Below are 21,024 nucleotides of genomic sequence, written 5' to 3'. Positions count from 1 at the left end.
CAGGTCAAATAAAGATAAGCCCCAATAATGGAGTTTATCAGGGAGCTGATAGGTCAAATTATTACAGTTTTCTGTGGATATGGGTTTTAGGAGAGCTCTAAACTGATTCCTCCATTTCCAATGGATGGTAAACGTATCATTTTTTAGGTCCTATACTTGTGAGACTATTATTTTTCAAGGCTGGAGACAAGGAAAAGAGGATGAGAATAAGACAAATTAAAATTCCATGAGGCAAACTGCTCTTACCATGACTTGGCTATTTCTCTTAAATATTCCTTAGACTATTGCAAGACTATGATTAATTTTAAGAGATATGAAAAAGTTAATTTTGATATATTTTCCAGTGGTCTAATTTTGTTTATAGAGGGATCAATTTTCAAGGGTCCTTATTTCACTAGAAATTCTCCCCTCACATCTACTCTAAATTTAATCATTTCCTCATTGATATTTTATATATATTATATAATCACTATTAACAACTTTTGTGTATGTTATGATTTAATTCTGTTAAACTTTGTGGAGGAAGAATATAATCTATGGAAGAGAAAATAAATATTCAAATGAAGAATTCAGAAAATATGATCCTCAAAATAGGCATATACATTAAATACAAAATTGAGTAGAAAGAAAGCATGCTAGGCTAACACTAAGGATGTCTCCAATTATCCCTGACATCTGTTATCATGCCATTGTGTTATATATCACCACCACGCCCCTTCCCCTACCAAGTATGGTCTGGAATTATTGACTCACTTCTAATAAATAGAATACAGAAGAAGTGATGATATGTCATTCCTGATATTTGGTTATGAAAATACTGCAACTTATACCTTGGATACTATCTCTCTTACTTTGTCTTGCATCACTTGCTATGGGGGGAATCCAGCTGCTATGCCATGAAGTAATCCTTTGAGGAGGCCCACAGGTCAGGGATCAAGTCCTGCCAAAAAATATTTGAGTGAGTTTGGAAATGAATCGTTGCCCTTACTGCCACTACATCACATTAGATAAGAATGCAACCCAGTATACACTTTGAGCGTAATCTCATGAAAGATCTTGAGCCATAGGCATTGAAGTAAGTCACTCCCAGATTTCTAACTCTCAGAAAGGAGGACATAATATCTTGTTGTTTTAAGCCACTAAATTTTGTAGTAATTTAATACAAAAGAATAAATAACACCCAGTGACTGTTGAAGATAAGTCTCTGATTTTCTATGACACCAAGGGAATCATTATTCATGAAAGCACTGAATCAAAAGATAGCCAACAATTTTTAAAAAGTTCTTTCTGTTCATTAAAAGAAAGAAAAAGTAATCATGATTTCTGTATCTTTTTTTCTACTCATAATCCTATTTTAATGATCCTTTGGATACAACTTCAGAGTAATCCATGAAATAAAGTCAAGAATGTAGAGAAGTCTAGTTTGAGTCCCTGGTGGGGACACTATTGCATGCCACAAAATTGGGTTGAATCTCCTGGCTAACAGACATTTTGATTAGGAGCTGCAATGGACTGAATTCTGTCCTCCAAAATTTATATGTTAGAGCCCAGATACCCAATGTGATAGTAATTGGAGATGGAGCCACTGGGAAAAATTAATTTTAGGTGAGGTCATGATGGTGGGGCCCTTGTGATAAGATCTGTGCCCTTACAAGAGGAGCTAGACACTAGAGCTTTCTCTCTCTACCATATGAGGTCACAGTGAGAAGACTGCCATCTGCAAAACAGGAAGAAGACATCACCAGGAACTGAATCAGACAGCACCTTGATCTTGGACTTCTCAGCCTCCAGAGCTATGAAAAATAAATATCTGTTGTTTAAGCTACCCAGTCTTTGGTATTTTATTATAGCAGTTCAAACTGAATGAGACAAGAACCTTCAGTAAATGGGAATGGAGTCTTGAATTTAAGTTAATTTTAAACTTGCCTCTGTTGAAGCCATCTGTGGCATAATCAATGGCTTTTTTCCTACATAAAAGAGCCTAAGCTTTGCTATATGAGTAAATCTAGAAAAGGGTCCCTGACTCAATACCACCCTCAGGGGATAAGGATATAAAATCCAAGAAGTATTGAATGAAAGATAAAATAAAAAAACAAATTTTTTTCTTCTAAAACTAACCACTGATAAAGGAAAATGTAATTTACGCACTAAAAGTTTTATCTTCTGAAGCATGTGCAAGAAAGAGTGGAACCATTACCTGGTACATTTGACTAGTGTAGAGATCCAGTCTTGAAGCTAGCAGGTTATCTCTTTGGTATTGTACTTTGGATGACAGTGCAAGCACATCCTTAATTTGGCTTATAAAAATACATGAAAAAATTACAATCTCTTATTGTTTTATCTCAGGACTCAATCAATTTTTGGAGGGTAGTGAAGAAACATAATTCTTAATAAAATTTCCATATTAAAAAATTAGAATCTCTTAAAATAGAATTTTTTTGATAATATGCAGATATCAATCATATTTTAAACTCTGTTAAGAATAAAACATGCTGGATATTTGTCTTATATATTTTTATTTCTATAGCAGGGAGGATTTAAAATATTAGAATCATTAGTCTGTACTAAAAATGCACGTATCATTGTTTTGCCTAAAATAAAATATTATTTTTTTTCTATTTTACTGTCCAACATTAAGTGAACTGATGGTCCAAGTAAAATGCCATTTTCAAGAAAATTTACTGTACTCTGTAAAGCGTATCCATCATATGCTCGTAATATCACTACTTGGCTAATCTTGATTGCCTTTTCCATTTAGTTAAAAAGAAATCAGCAAAAAATGCAGTGTAATAACCCATTTACAAAACAAAATGCCATTTTGATTCCCATATTTAATCATTCTGACATTCAATAGAACAATAGACTCTGGCAATCAGGAACTTATGCCCATAAGTTCCCTTAGAAAGAATCTTCCAGGTGTTTCTGACTTCCTACATCAATATGCAACTTTAGAACTAATGGCAGGGACAGATCAAGGGAGAAAGACTGAAGTGAAAAAGGACATATCCAGTAATCTGACCTCAGATTCCTTTTTCCTTCATCCCTTCCCTTCAATCAAATTGTATAATAATGTTTTGTTTTGATTTTTAGTTTTTGTTTTCTCTCTGGGCCTAACTCCCAGATTTCTTTCATATTTATTTTGTGTATATATCTAAGTATATATCTTTTGTACACTTTAATGTTTCTGAATTGATATATATATATATATATATATATAATAAATTTAATGTGTATATTCAATGTGCCATTGTCACAAATTTGCTCCAACATTGATGATTAAATTAGTGTTACAACTTACAAATCATAATATTTTGTAACCTAAAAAATAATGTTATTTCTTATGCTACCCTCCAGAGAGGTATTTCAAAGGTTGCAAAAATGTTAACAAACCCTAGGATTATAGTTTCCAATACTCAGTGAAGAATCACAGTTAGATGCCCTTTAAAAGAATGTGTTGTCCCAGAAGTAGAATTAGTCTGAAATGATGAGAAGGCAAATTCATTACAAAACCTGAGGAATTTATATCTTACCATATTCCAGTCCATACAGAGGGCATAAATCAGACGGAAATGGATCTCAGAGGTACATAAATCCAATTTCATTTTATAGATCAGTTTTCCTTTTTCATAGGCAGCAAAAGAAAGGGAAGTATGTACTTTCTGCTATGGAAAAATAAGTTTTATAATATTTTTATTAGATGGCAGATTTTTATCTCTGTCCAAGACCTCCCTAGGCTCTGGTAGTGTCAGCTACTTCATCAGAACCACCATACCAGATTTGGTGGGAGGAATGAACAGACACTATCAGTTATCAGCCCTTCTGGGGAACAAGAGACAAACATCTTGCAATCATGGACTACATTATATTAATTTGCAAGAGATATTCAGTACAGGTCCTTGAGTCATCTCTGTTGCAAGCCACTGATGAATGAACCAGTTTTCATTCTCTTGAAGGCAATATGACTTCTGAAAAAACAAATATCTGGAGAAAAATTTTCAGCACCCATACATAGGCATCTATTTATTGCACCAACACAGGACTGTGTGTGGCAAAATGCCTAATTGATCACAGTACTATAGCAGTCTTTACTGCTGAGCCCTCTTGAAATTTAATGAGCACTCACAGCGAAGCTCTCCAAGAAGCCACTGAAGTGAAACCTAATTTGGATCCTTGGGTTAGATCCTATTTTTTGTAGCCATGGACAAACCAGATGTATCACTAGAAATCATTGCTACATGTTCAAGACCAACTCTAATTACCATTATCAATGTCTACTGTCATGGCTAGTTCATGCCATGGCTAGGTCATTACCAAATGTCATCTAACTGATACCAATTTATAAAATGGTAATATGGGTAATGTATGCAAAGTAAGTGTGAAAATATATAAAATGCATGTAAGGTATTAAAAGTGCTCAATACAAGAAATATTCCCAAGAATAGTAAAAGTGAGAACCAAATCAAAGATTTAATTCCCCTCAAAATAGCAACAAAGAAAATAAAGGACGTAGGAATATATTTAACTAAGGAGGTAAAAGACCTCTACAGGGAGAACTATGAAACACTGAAGAAGGGAATAGTAGAGGATGTAAACATGTGGAAGGATATACCATGCTCATGGGTCAGCAGGATCAACATTGTTAAAATGTCTATACTACCCAAAGTGACCTACAGAGTCAATGCAATCCCTCTCAAAATACCACCATCATTTTTGACAAATATAGAAAAACTAATTTTACACTTCGTATGGAACCAGAGAAGACCCTGTATAGCAAAATCAATCCTAGGCAATAAAAACAAAATAGGAGGTATCAATTTACCAGACTTCAAACTATACTACAAGGCTATAGTCATTAAAACAGATTTTTACTGGCACAAGAACAGGGACATTGACCCGTGGAACAGAACAGAGAACCCAGATATAAAACCATCCTCATATAGTGAACTAATCTTCGACAAATCAGACAAAAACATACACTGGGGAAAAGAATCCTTATTCAATAAATGGTGCTGGGAAAACTAGATAGCCACACGTAGAAGACTGAAACAAGACACACACCTTTCACCTCTCACAAAGATGAACTTATGCTGGGTAAAAGACTTGAACCTTAGGTGTGAAACTATTAGAATTCTAGAGGAAAATGTTGGAAACACTCTTCTAGACATTGGCCTAGGCAAAGAATTTATGAGAAAGACCCCAAAGACAATCACAGCAGCAACAAAAATAAGTAAATGGGACATGATCAAACTAAAAAGCTTCTGCACAGCCAAAGAAACAGTCAAGAGAGCACACAGACAACCCACAGAATGGGAGAAATCTACACATCCGATAAAGGGCTGATAACTAGAATCTATTTAGAACTCAGGAAAATCAGCAAGAAAAAATCAAACAACCCTATCAAAAAATGGGCAAAGGACATGAACAGAACATTCTCAAAAGAAGAAAGAATAATGGCCAAGAAACATGAAAAAAATGCTCAGCATCTCTAATCACCAGGGAAATGCAAATCAAAACCACAATGAGATATCACTTAACTCCAGTGAGAACGGCCTTTATCAAATAGTCCCCAGACAATAAAGGTTGGCGTGGATGTGGAGAAATAGGAACACCCCTACACTGCTGGTGGGACTGCAAACTAGTGCAACCTCTGTGTAAAGCAATATGGAGATATCTTAAAGCGATACAAGTAGATCTACCATTGATCCAGCAATTCCACTACTGGGCATCTACCCAAAAGATCAAAAGTCACTTTGTGAAAAAGACATCTGCACTCGAATGTTTATAGCAGCACAATTCACAATTGCAAAGTTGTGGAAACAACCCAATTGCCCATCAATTCATGAGAGGATTAATAAAATGTGGTATATGTATACCATGGAGTAGTACTATTCAGCTTTAAGAAACAGTGGTGATATAGCATCTCTTGTATTTTCTTGGATAGAGCTGGAACCCATTCTACTAAGTGAAGTATCTCAAGAATGGAAAAACAAGCACTACATGTACTCACCAGCAAATTGATATTAAAAGATCAACACCTAAGTGGACATATAGTAATAACATTTTTGATGTCGGGCAGGTGGGAGGGGGAGGACGGGATGGGTATATACAAACACAATGAGTGAGATGTGCAACGTTTTGGGGATGGTTATGCTTGAGGCTCTGTCTCAAGGTGGAGGGGTCATAGGCAATATACGTAACTTAACACTTGTACCCCCATAATACGCTAAAATAAAAAAATAAAAATATAAAGAACAAGTAGATGCACTGGCATTGTTTCACCTGTCAATTCCAACTTCTAGGCCAGTCATTTTTGTCCCAGCTGCATATTTCAATAGTCCTTGGAGCTTTCAAAAATATTGATGACTGGGCCCGAATCCCCCAGGACAATTGAAATCTAATCTCTTGGGTATGGAATTGAGGCATCTCTATTTTCAAAAGAGGCGTATTATTTTGATGTACACTTACATTTTAAGGGAATAAAATAATCACAGAACAGGTGGAGTTATAAAAAATAATGATCAAACTAGTTTGACTAAATATACATTAATTATTGTATTATTATATGCTATTACTTTTTTAAATAGTGGAGAAATAAATGGCTAAATATATAGTTTTCACCAAAGCTGAAAGTAAAAAATTTTAGATACCTTAATGAGCACAAAGTCACCAAATATTCATGTTCCATCTGGAAGTGAGAAAGGCCAAAATGGGAGATTAACAACTTTTTTTTTTTTTTTTACTGTGAATATGGTGGCATAGATAAACAAAGATAAACAAAACACATTATCTGACCTTAGATCAAGTGGGGAACTAAAGACACATAAACAAAGAAACTACACTACCACTCGGTACATACCATACCAAAAAAGCTCTCTAAGTGCTGAAGAACACAGAAAAGCAGATTGATTATCTCTCTCATGGCGAAAGGGACATAGAAGGAAAGACTTGAATAACATGCCGAGTCTTGGAGAATAAATTTTGCATGACAGATAAGGAGATGGAAATTCTAGCACATAGAATAGTAAATTTAAAGAAAAAGGAAAGGCTGGCATGACAGGTGGCATTTTAGATAGCTCAGTGACCTAGAGTGTAGGTTCTATGTAGGGAAAGAAATGAGGGTGCATTTTGAGAGGAAGTCAGATTAGGAAAGATTTTGTTTGCCAAGCTAAGGAAAATGCATCTAATCATGTACAAAATATAGTAGCAAGAGAGAGCAAACAAGTTTGTAAGCTGGAAGATGAACTGAGGCAGATTCCATTAATATGATCACTTCAGTGAAACTCTATAATACATGATGAAGGTGGAAGCTGCAGCCTGTATAGATTTCTATTGCAAGTTATTTCCTGCTTAGAGCAAAATCAAAGGGTTTTTCTGCCCATGACAGGGAAAGAATGCAAATATAAATGTAAAAATCAATAACATTTCTATTTTATGCTTTTGTCACACAAGTGAAAGATAGTTATTGGAAAGGCAAATATACTTAGTTTTTCATGTTGGCAGAACTGCCACCTGGCTCCCAGGGCTTCAAATAGAGTATATTTCCAACCTCTGAGGTTCTTCCCAGCACGGGCCCATTTCAGATAGACATTCTCAGTTCTCTTTCCTACCTTTTATTTTTTATTTTTATTTTTTTTTCTGTATGGATTGCCAGAATCCTATTAAACCAGGAGATCCTGTTCAATGACAATGGAATAGGAGAGGCCAACTCTGCAGTGCTGTAATTAAACAGTTTCATGTGTCCCCCAATCAGGTGGATAATGACTCTTTTGTGATTTTCGTGACAAGGAAAGGCCTTTCTAAAACGTCTACAAAAGGATATGAGGGGCAATTGTGCATAATATCAATAAGCCAAACCAAGGATTTCAAAACATGTACTTTGCTGCTTTTATGGGAAGTAATTTAGATAATTGTGACTATTATTTAACTATTAATTATGCCGAAATAATAAAAAAAATTAGTGTCTCAATGCTTTGCAAGTAAAGCATGACCTAATATATATAATCAAGTATGATAGTATTTTACTCATATATAATCTTCTGAAGTAAAGGAAAAAAGTATTGCAATTAATTGGTTAAGTAGAAAGACTAGTAACTCAAAAAAGAAGGGATGAGGTGATGTGAACTTTGGAAGTCTCCTCCCATTCACTGTTTATATGTATACTTCTTTATATAAAATGAAGTTAGAATAGGTCACATATGGCAGGTTCTAATCTAACCTCCATATACTCACTTAGCAAAGGAGATTTCGTCTGAGATAGTAGAAGGAATGCATCCTGAATCATTGTGGCTCCAGAAACCCCTGGACGTGGTATATGCAATTTTGTGAGCATATACATTTTTATGTAGAGAAGACCTTTCTTTGTTGCTCAAGGAGGTCCTTAACCTCCCTGGAAATTAAAGAGTACTGATCCATGGCTCCTTCCAGCTCCAAGTTTCTATGGTTTGAATATCTATAAAATTCAAAATGAATGTGCAGGTGGCTCCATGTGGAAAGCTCATTATAAGTTAGTTCTGTCATTATACATATAATTATTCAAGAAATATAGTCCCATCAAACACACACATGCACACACACACACACACACTCACACATCCCTTCTAAATTCATCAGATTTCTTTAACCATTTTCCAAATCTATGCCATGAAGGGAAGTTACATTATAATGAGGTCCTTACAAATAAATTCCCAATGTGTTCTAATATAAGCCTACTTTACACTAACATGAAAAGAGAAGCAGCTTTGGAAATGATGGCCTGAGTTCTAGTCTCAATTCTGCTACTATCTAGCTTTGTGATCTTGAGCAATGCACTTGATATCTTTTGGCCTCCACTTCCTCCTCAGTGACAACTATAGCATATGATTATGGTAAGAAGTTCAAGGCCTGTTCTTGCTTCAACATTGTATGGTGAAGTTATACAATATTGTAGAAAAATTATCTGGTAACCCAGCACTATAAATGTTATAACACTCTGGCAAACTAGTCTCTATGCCCAATATATTTCTCTACAATCATCACTTTACAGCCACAGGGATATTTCAGCTAAAATATAAAATAAATAACAAAAATTGAGAAATCTCAAAACATTGTGTAAAGAAGTGCATTTAACATATTTTGAAACTCAAATGCTTGCAAAAACCTTCAAAAACAACATCTCGTCTGGGCAATTGTTTTATTGCTGCCATTATACATTCAAATGTAAGTAGTATATCTGACTTATTTTTTTAAAAAATACTAAAAAGATTTGATATTTAATTAAGTGTTGTCTCAGTGAAGCTGTCCATGAATTGAGGTAATGTATAGCAATGATTGTTAGAGCTGGTTTCCTTCGGCCCCAGGAACAGAGAGGCAGAATCACTGAGGCTGCAAAGCACAAAGGAGCTTATTGGCTAGCTCTAACTAGGGTCCAGGTCCCAGAGCACCAATGCAGTGGCCTCCCTAAGAACCAGGACCCCGGCCTGGGGTATAAGTCAAGCTTTTATACTTTTCTGCAAGTTATACACGCTGGGTACACCTTCCCTCCCTCCCCCCTTAGTCCATTGGTTCCTTTAAAAGTGGCTGATCGTGTCTGTTCCTGATTGGCTCCTTCAAAAGCAGCTGGTGTCATTTTGGGGAAGGGTGTTGTTGTTGTCACTTCGGGGAAGGGTGTAGTAGGTGAAGTTTCGGGGAAACCGAAATTTAGGCCTACTCCAGGAAGTACAGCATGTCATGGAGTCATTCCTGCTCTCATTCCTGTTTTACATTATGTTTTTCAGATGTTCAACATACTGATAAGATATATCAGGAAGAACATGGATCTGTACCTTTATTTTCACCTAGGAAAAAAATGTACAGAGCTCATGAATAGGTCTTTCCATTTACAGATAAGCATAATATTAATAATTTTGCTCCCAAGTCAGGTGCAATGCAAACTTTCACAGGTAGTCATGCAAATTCTGTTGAACCTTTAGTTGATCATGGATGTTTGCAACTGATCTAGATGATCTAGTCACTCAGACAGCTTTGTCACACTAAAAGCAAACTGATTTTGCCATGTGCTGTGATACAACTGTTCTCTACCCTGAAGGCTTTGGTATTTGTGTCCAGATCTCTGTGATGACATTTTAGGACAGGCATGCCTCTCCTCTTCCTTTCACAAACATGGGGATCTGATCTTCTGAAGAACATGATTCCCTGACACTCATGGCAAATGCTTCCTTCTGTGTGGGCTTGCATAGTAATTCCTTTCCCAAGTATTCAGTATGTATTTTTTGAATAAACTAGCGAATAAAGAAATTACTTTATATAAGCTATTTTAATTTTCATTAGACTATATATGTCTTATGAGCAGGGCAGAATTTTAGTCATATGTTTGATATCTTACTAAGTAAAATATTTTGACCCCAGTTTGAAGTTTATGGGCCCATTCTCGAACACACTGTAGAGGAGAGCCAAGGCTTGGCCTGAAATTCTTCCACTATGGAAAACTGGAGTGTGAAGACACTGAAGAAATTAGCTTGGCAATATAGCAGGGCTAGACAGTCAAAGAGTATGAGCCCTGGATTCAAGCTCTGCTCTCTTTCTGAGACCACTATGCCATAGTGGTTTGTATGGGACAGGGGGATGAAGGTACACTGGGACCAAAGGGCAACAAAAGTACCAAGAGTGCACCACCGGAGGCACTGATCCCATGTTTTGGAGAAGACTTAGGATCAGTTTTATCCCACCAAACTATGGTGGGAAGACTGTTGCTATACATCCCAATTCAGTCATATTGGCCTAGAGACTGAGTTTAGACTAAGCCAGCAAGTGGTAGGGTCATTTTTAATCCAATTACGAAAAGCTAATGAAAGTCAGTATGTGATTGCTAATATAGTACCTTGTGATAAAACCCTTTATATTTGCATACTGTCTTACAGTTTATAAAGTGTCTTCATACTCTCATCTCAGAGGTGGGCACAAAGTAAATATTAAATTATTATCCGTGGAATTGAACTCAATTAAATACTTGTATGAATAAAAATGTTGCAGATTTTCCAATTATTCCTTTGTCTTCTGATTCCCAGAGGCATATTATTTGCATAGAAATCATGCATGAACCACAACTGAAAGGCAGGGAGACAGAAATGTAAATATACTTTGTTTCACATAACTTTTATTGAGATTCTACTGTTTGCAAATAATTGTGGTAGTCATTGAGAATTCAGAGATGAAAACAACTTGGTCCCTCCCCCAGTTAGCTGTGGACAAGTGAGGGAAGCAAATAATTACTTAAAAAGATAACTCCTATATAAATAAAATGAATAAATTAAAAATAAGCTCAATTAATACTGTTTCTAAAATCAATTGAGCTCACAGAGCTATGGCCTGAAAGCTGTTTACCTTGGGATATTATACTATCATCAATGCAAAGTTTCATCAGAGTTCGTGCTAGTGCTTCCCATGTCCACATAGTACCTATGCACATGCTTAACACACTTGACATTTGAAAAACCATGATGACCATGTTGCCTTTCCAAGAAGACTCTTTGTTGAATATAATCTCATGTTAAATAGCATCTATACTATCATAATGATATAACATTATGCTTAAGCATGCTGACTGTATAGTAAAATTTCCTGTTTAAACTCTTATGCTGACAATTACTTGTGATATGACCTTGCACAAGATACTTAATAGCCTTGTGCCTCACTTACCTTATCTGTAAAATCGGATGATATTAGTATTAATACTTATCTATTCCATAGAGTTATTGTGAAGTTTAAATGAGTCAACACATGGAAAGTGCCATGGTAAAGACCCGATAAATATCAACTATTATTTTTGTATATATAAATTATATACATATGTTTACAAGAATTAAAAGAGGATTTGGACCATTGCCATATTAGGGTGGACCTGTGCATGAATTTATTCTTTCTTTAATTTTAAATCAATTAATAGTGCCATAAAGGCTAAATAATTTAAAAATTGTTTTTTAAAACTCATGTAATATGTAAGACTGTTTAAGGTACACAGCTCAAGGGAAGGCGACTACAGGAATACATAAATCAACTTGCTGCCTATATAGAATGCACTTAACACTGATGTATTTTGGAAATGTTCTTGGAGTGCTTATAAAAACTGATTTTAAATTATCTTAAAAATGTACTCCTTTGCATCCTAATTTTGATGTGCTGACTCGTGGGCCTTGTGGGCCTCCATTATTTGCTCTGTATTATACAAAATACTAATTTCATTACTGACATTGTAATTTATGTTTCTTCCACAGCAAGTATATTTCCTTGGAGCTTAGTCTTCTGTTTATAGAGCATGATACCTGATCTGAACCACAATCCTTTGCTAACAAGAATGTTCTCTGGGTTTTGGTATAACTTCATTAGCTAAAATTTCAATTTTATAGAGCACTATTTTATGTAATTTATAATATTTATATAAGCCCAATAGCATTTGGGAAATTTATCCCATAGAGGAAATAAAAGTAAACAAACAAGAACCCACACAATATCCAGACATACCTAATTTTATTGTGCTTCACTTTATTTCACATTGCAGATATTGCATTTTTAAAAATTTGAAAGTTTGTGGCAAACCTAAGACAAGCAAGTCTATGGGCTCCATTTTTCCAATAACGTGTCAGCATGTGCTCATTTTGGTGTCTCTGTTACATTCTGATAATTACCACAATATTTCAAACTTTTCCATTATTATATCTGTTTTGGTGATATTTGATCAATGATTGCTGATGTTATTACTGTAATTATTTTGGAGTACCAGAAACTGCTTCCACAGAAGAGGGTGAACTTATTGACAAATATGTGTATTCTGATGGTTCCACCAAGTGACCATGCTCCCATCTCAATCTCTCTCTCTCTCTCTCTCTCTCTCTCTCTCTCTCTCTCTCTCTCTCTCGGGGATTCCCTATTCCACAAGACAAAACAGTAGTGAAATTAAGCCAATTACTTACCCTGAAATTATCTTAACTAAGCGTTCAAGTGAAGGAAAAGTCATACATCTCTGATTTTAAATTGTAACCTAGGAATGATTAAGTCTTATGAGGAAGGCATATTGAAAGCCAAGATAGGCCAAAAGCTAACCTCTTTCACCAAACAGTCAAGTTATGAATGCAAATAAAATTTCTTAAAGGAAATTAAAAGTACTACTCCAGGGAACACATGAATGAAAAAAAAAAAAAAAAAAGTAAAGCAGCCTTATTAATAATAATGGAGAGATTATTAGTGGCCTAGATAAAAGATCAAACCAGCCACAACATTTCCTTAAGATTAAACCTCATCCAGAAGCAGGTCCTAACTCTCTTAAATTCTGGGAAGGCTGAGAGAGGTGAGGAAGCTGCAGAAGAAAATTTGAAGCTAGCAGATGTTGTTTCAGGAGGTTGAAGGAAAGAAACCATCTCCATAACATAAAAGTGCAAAATAGACCAACAAGTGCTGATGTAGAAGCTGCAACAAATTATCCAGAAGATCTAGCTAAGATTATTGATGAAAGTAGCTACACTAAACAACACATTTTACAGTGTAAATGAAATAGCTTGATATTGGAAGAAGATGCCATCTAGGACATTCATAGCTAGAGAGAAGTCAATGCCTGGCTTCAAATCCTCAGCATGTTAGGGGCTAATGCAGCTGATAACTTTCAGTTAAAGCCAGTGTTCATTTATTATTCTGAAAATCATAGGGCCTTTAAGAATGATGCTAAATCTACTCTTCCTGTGCTCTATGAATGGAATAATAAAGCCTGGATGACAGCACATCTGTTTACAACATAGTTTATTTGAATAGTTTTAGCCCACTGTTGCAATCTACTGCTCAGAAAATAAGATGTCTTTCAAAATTACAATGCACTTAATCATCCAAGAGTTCTGATGGAGATGTACAAGAAAATTAATATTGTTTTCATGTCTGCTAACACAACATCCATTCTGCAGTCAATAGATCAAGGAGTAATTTTGACTTTCATGTTTCATTATTTAATAAATACATTTCTTAAGGCTAATGCTGCCATGGATAGTGATTTCTCTGATGAATCTGGGAAAAATAAATTGAAAACTTTCTGGAAAGCATTCAGCATTCTAGATGTCATCAAGTACATTCATGAGTCATGGGAGAAAGTCAAAATATTGACATTAAAAGAAGTTTGAAATAAGTTTATTCCAATCCTCATAGATGATTTTGAGGAATTCAACACATCAATGGAGGAAGTAACTTCAGATATGATGGAAATAGCAAGAAAACTAAAGTTAGAAGTGGATCCTGAAGATGTAACTGAATTGCTGCAATCTCATGATAAAACTTTAACAGATGAGAATTGCTTCTTACAGATGAGTAAAAAAAGTGGTATCTTGAGATAGAATCTACTCCTTGTGAAGATGTTATGAATATTGTTAAAATGACAACAAAGGTTAGTATATTTCATATACTTAATTAATATAGCAGTGACAAGAGTTGAGAAGATTGACTCCAATTTTGAAAGAAGTTTTACTGTGATTAAAATGCTATCAAATAGCATCACGGGCTACAGAAAATCTGTCATGAAAGGAAGAATTAATCAATGTGGAAAATTTCATTGTTGCATTATTTTAATTGCCATGCCCACTTCAAGATTCAGTAGCTACCACCCTAATCAGTCGGCAGCCATGTACATTGAAGCAAGACTTTCCATTTGCCAAAAGATTATGACTTGCTGAAGGCTCAGATGATTGTCAGATTTTAGCTATGAAGTATTTTAATTAGGATATGTACATTTTTTAGACATAATGCTATTGTACACATAATAGACTATGGTATAGTTTAAATATAACTTTTATATACACTGGGAAACCAAAAACTTTGTGTTACTTGTTTTATTGCAAAATTTTCTGTATTGTGATGGTCTAGAAACAATCCTGCAATATGATTGAGGTATGCCTGTAGCTGTCTGTACATGATATATATAGATAAAAGAATCAGAATTTGATCCACAAAATAATGCAATTACTTCTTTGGAATTATTAATAAAATTCATTTTTTACAGTTAATTGCCCTATAATTTCTATTTGCAACTCCTCTTCTACAAGATCCTATGACCTTTTGCCCCAAACTTGGTAGCTCCCAGCCTAATCCTAAACTCTGATTATGGGACCTTAAATACCTTAAATCCAGTTATCTGCTATCAGCCAGAAAAAAAAAAAAAAAAAAAAAAAAGGATGAGTTCTTGTTGAGCTCCAGTCCATTAAGGCACCTACTAATAACTCACCTGATATTCAAAAGGCCCTGCATCAAGCATCTCATAACAATTACTTTAATATATACAAAGCCTATTTCCCTCCATTTGTCTCTTTCTCTTTCAGCACCAGAGTCTTATGATAACAAAACCAAGGCAGTCACAGATATTTCTGTTGCCAGCAATAAGAAAAGTTATTGCAGATACATAGGCTTCGTTTATGAACTGACAAGCACTGCTGAAGTTTAACTATTCAACCACATTTAGAAGTGAACGCTTTACAATAAACAGCTATTAGGCTTTAGCCTAGGAAAATAATTTTACAGTGGAAAACATGCACCTACTATAGCAAGCAGTCTTATCGAAAGAGCTTTTTATGTATATAATATGTATTTAGGAGATTCTTTATGTCATTATTTCATTTTAAGATGAAACCAAGTGTATGTGCTGCCATAGAATTCAGATCCAACTCCATAATTTGTGTTATTTTATGAGCTCTATATTCACAAAAAAGTATATTCCTTATATAGCAAGATGTGATTTCATGTATGTGAACATAAAATGTAACGTTTCTAATGTGTGTTTCAGAACATGGCCCAACACACACATACACAAAGAGAACAAAAATACACAAATATCATTCAACCAAACTTTTACTATTTTGCTGGAAAGACAAAACCAAATCTGAACAAAAATAATTTCCAAGCTCATGGCATAAGAAAACAAATGCCACATTTTATCTCTGAATTTTTTGTGTGAATATGTGATAAGCATTAAATCTCAGATATGTAAAGAAATTCCTTGGGATACTTTTGTAATCCAGTTTGACAAGATGCCAATATATTTCCTATAGTAAATATACGAAGAAAAGAAAAGCAAGAGAGACAGAGAATACATTATGCATGCTGTGTTTCCTTCCAGGACATTTTAATGCTATCTTTAGAAGAAATAGCATTAATTATATTTGATAGTCAATAGATAATGCCTCGAGAAAATCTGAATACTATCAGATTTCATTGAAACTTCACCACATCCCTGCAGATACACACACACATATGTATGTATGTATATGCATACTTATATATACATTCTTGGTAACTCTCATGTAGACTCTTATGCAGATAGTAATATATTGTTATTTGCATAACAATTTGACTCTTTCAAATATCCTCCTCTATAAGGTATCAACTACCACTTGAAAGAAAAAAACATGTTACATTTGTTTCACTGTGGTTCTAAAATGAAAGTATAGCATCCTTTTTGGAAATGTCTCAAAATTGAATAGTAATAAAAAATTATAAGCCTTTTATCTGGTCTCTATCTAGAATAAAATCTCCTAGACAACTGTGTTAAACTGAGCAATGTCCAAATCATAACAGCAGGGACTGCTTATTGATCCATTGATTCCTTTTACTGGAATAAAAGTCAATGAAAATGGTTATAACAATGGTTATTATTTACTTAATGTGGGGTGAAATTATAGATGAATAGTTGAATCTGCTACTTATATACTTCTGAATCATCCGAATTGAAGCATGATCATTTTCCATTTACTTAATCTAAGTTTACAGTTGTGAAAACAATGGAAATTTGTCCAAGTAGTTAGTTGATTTTTCTATTTTCCTCAAATTGAAGTTCTGATTTTTTTTCAGTATCTCATTTTTATATAAGAATCATTTTTCATCTCCACATTTCCAGTTTGTGAAGCTCAAATTACTTACAGTTCTCCTAAAACCCACCAATGTGCAAATGTCAAGTACCAGGTGTTTTTAAATCTCTTTCCAATAATGCAAAATAAAAGTTAATTTTTTGAGAACCAAGAATATTTGTCACAAACATCTAATTAGAGGCTAATATATGACTCTAGAATGTGATAACATTGTGTTATCATAAATGTCCTTAATATGTGATTGCATATTGATGTTGAAGCAGATTGTAAAAAGCATTCTACTTAATCTCACTAATGGGCTTCTTTAAAATATATTTTGGGTGGCAGACATATAAAATCAAACTGCTTCAAATAGAAATGAATGGTTCAAAATCGGCACCATCTCAAGTTAGTTACATGTCATAGCAATATGAATTCTTCTGAAAGTAAATTTCAGTACTGACTCTGCATACATGGATTCTACTCAGATTTGCAGGTTTTAAAGGATCTTAAGGCTGACCCTCTATATTTATTTTCAGTCTGCTATGTTTGAAGAGAGAGATTAAACTCTAGTAATAAGCCCTGTTAATGCCACTGCACATTTCTTACTTTGCTCTATTCCTAAAACCTGATTTCAACAAATGAATCAGAAGCATTAATTTAAGAGTGGTTTATAGGAGAATGTATGAGAGCACAGAATTCGAAGAAAGAAATTCTGGGTTCCAAACATAATTCTGACCCTGACATTTATAGACTGTATGACTCAGTGATCAATTAAATATTGAACCTTACCTAACTGTAGGGATATTTTTAATATGAAAATGACACAAAAGTCTTATATAATCTGAGGGAGATAATGCATTACCATTTTCATGTTACTTTTACATCTGTTAGTTTATTTTGACATCCACAATAACATGATAGGTCTGGTGGAGAACTAGAATTACATTAGGTCATTAAATATGAAATGTCTAATTTTCAATTAAAAGTTTAGTTTATTATATCTCAAACAGGAAGCAGTACAATTAAAGTATGTGCCTAAACTATCGACACAGTTTTGCCATCTCAAGAGTAGCTTGTTTATGACAGCAGCAAAGAAGTCTGGAGAGCGAGTAGTGACACAATTGTGAAAGGAATTTTCCACAGATTGTTGTGAATTGGATATTTTTTTTTTTTGCAAGAAGTGGTTCAAAGCCTGGAAGAAGAGGTAGTCAGTGGTGCAAGGTCTGGTGAATACCGTGGATGACAAAAAGTTTCCAAGTCCAGCGTTTATAGTTTGAGCAGCATTGTTTGTGCAACATGTGGTTGAGCATTATCTTACAATAATAGGATTTGCCTGTCTTTGTTGACCAATATCTACTACTTAATCACAAGTATCCTTATCATTTCATCCAATTGGTTGCAGTAAACATCAACTATAACCAGTTAATCAAGTTTCATGAAGCTATAGTGGATAATACCAGCTATGGACCACCAAACAGACACCGTTAGCTTCTTTTGATGAATATTTAGTTTTGAACTGTGTTTTGACACTTCATCTTTATCCAACCATTGTGCTGAATACTTGTGATTGTCAAAAGGAATCCATTTTTCTGTGTTTCATCACAAACAACAATATGCTGTAGAAATGATTCATTTTTATGTCATGACAGCAAAGAAAGGCAAGCTTCCAGATGATTTATCTGCTATGCTCATTTAATTCATCCATAACCCATTTATATATCTTCTTTACCTTTCCCATTTGTTTCAAATGGTCCAATATTGTTGGAATAGTAACATCAAACCTTGATATGCTAATTCAGGTTTAGATTGAGATGTATTTGCTTCCCCTTTAGCTTTCAGCTCATCGTTGTCCACCTTGTTCTCAGGTCACCCACATGGCTCATTTTTCAAGATTAACATCACCAGAACAAAACTTCTCAAACCATCCACCTACTGTATGTTCATTAGATACATCCTTCCCAAACACTTGGTTAATATTTTGAGCTGGCTGCATTGCATTGGTTCCACAACAGAACTAATATTAAAAAATAACGCAAAATTTGGACTTGTCCATGGTTTCACAAAAATCGCTCTAAACGATAAATTTGAAAGATAATCACAAGCCAAAACATGCATTTGAAAGACTGAGGATGTACCTTCATAATAAAAATAAAACAAGAAATGTCAAAGTGAAATGTTAGAGATAGATAGCAATTGTCAGATTTAGTACATTAGGAAATAGGACATTTCATACTTAATTTACTAATAGTTATTTAAAGATGAAGACTCTAAGGCTCAGAAAATTTAAATGATTTATAGACACAATTAGTGAATTCTGTTGGGACTTGAACCAACACTAAACCCAGTGTTGTTTATTCCACTATGACACCCATTGGATCAATGATTTAATGCAATATCAGTCGAATCTCATGTATTCCTGATCCTATTACATAGTATCATTATTTTAATAAAATAATTCAATTCATACTAGCCAAATGTCATAATTTATTTTAATTAAGTCATACCTATAAAGATATAACCATAGATTTTAAAGACTAGCTTCAGTGTTTGGTAGCTTATTTTTCCAAACTTCCATCAAGTATCTATACCTTCCAAGTCTACCAAGAGTCATCCATTTTTTACTGTAATCCTTTTCAAAATTGAACAGTTCTTTGAAACATTTACCTTAAGTCTCATTCATTGTACCTGAATCCTACTCATCTTTGGCTTGTGCTCAGGCAATAGATAAATAAAATCTACCTACAGAATTTTAGCCAAGTGATAAGGTTTCCTTCTTTTTTAAGGCTGGATAATATTCCATTGTATGTATATACCACATTTTATTTATGTATTCACTTGTCAATGGACAACATGGATGAACCTGGAAGACATTATGCTAAGTGAAATAAGTCACTCACAGAAGGATAGATACTGCATGATTCCTCTTATTTGAGACACCTAAAATAGTCAAAGGTATAGAAGTAGACAACAGAATGGTGGTTACCAGGAGATGGAAAGAGGAGGTTATGGAGAGTTGTTCCATGGATATAAATTTATATTTATACAAGATAAATAAGTTCCATAAATCTGTGGTACAGCATAGTGCTTATAGTTAATAACAGGAATTGTGTACTTAAAAAATTTGTTAAGAGAGTGGATCTCATGTTAAGTGTTCTTAACGCACACATACACACACACACATGCACACACAGAATTTTAGCTAAAAAAAGAAATTTAAAAAGTAAGACCAGAATCTTGCATAAGAGAAGTCACCTGAGGGTGCTCATTAACAAAGAAGGAAAGATTGGAAGAGACGATGCATTCTTCAAGTTCTTGGTCACAAAATTAACTTTTTTTATTTCAGTAGATTTAGGGAGTAAAAGTGTTTTTTTGTTGTTGTTACATAGGTGAATTAATTGTATAATATAATGCTGAAGTCAAGGCTTTTAGGGTACCTGTTACCAGAATAGTGTACATTGTACCTGATATGTTGATTCACTGTTTGAATCACATTCTGCCAGAATAATGGCTTTTATTTAACACTAACGCTTGAAGTTAGGGAATTAATAGGCAATTGGCAATAGCTTCCTGAGCACATTAATATGAAAAAGTAATCAATAATAATAGTATGTTCATATTGCTATTATTAAGATCATTTAAGCATTTGAATTTTAACTTCTGTTTCTAGAGCTTTATAAGTGAGTCATAAAGTCAGTCTTTTGGCTGCACACAAAAATCTCAAAACAGCTATATTTACTTTCACCTCACATTATTATCACTGTGAGAACTTATACCTTTGGAATAACCTAACATCCTTCATATTTTGTGTCACAAGAGTCTAAGAGAAAAAGCACAAATGTGAAAGAAAATCTAAGAACATATATATTCTTTTTCAGAACCCACACTGTTTTATTCTGTTGAATAAAAAGCTTTCATGGCATTGCTTAAAACTATTATTCTCAAATTTGCAGAGAGTTGTGTGCATTTTACTAAAAGCAGAATGCTTCATTGACAAAAGATAAAACAAAACAAAAAACAAACAAACAAACAAAAAACACTCCAACCTTCTCAGTCTTTTCTCTTTTATCAAATTATGATTTGTAGCTAACTGGTTGCCTTTTTGGAAGGGTTCCACATTTTATACCCAATTTTAGAGGTGTTAATTTGCTAACGATATTTTAGTCAGTTTAGTAGAAAA

Source organism: Microcebus murinus, chromosome X (assembly GCF_040939455.1).
Source record: "Microcebus murinus isolate Inina chromosome X, M.murinus_Inina_mat1.0, whole genome shotgun sequence".
NCBI classification, from domain to species: Eukaryota; Metazoa; Chordata; class Mammalia; order Primates; family Cheirogaleidae; genus Microcebus; species Microcebus murinus.
Note: the sequence above shows the minus strand (reverse complement) of the source record.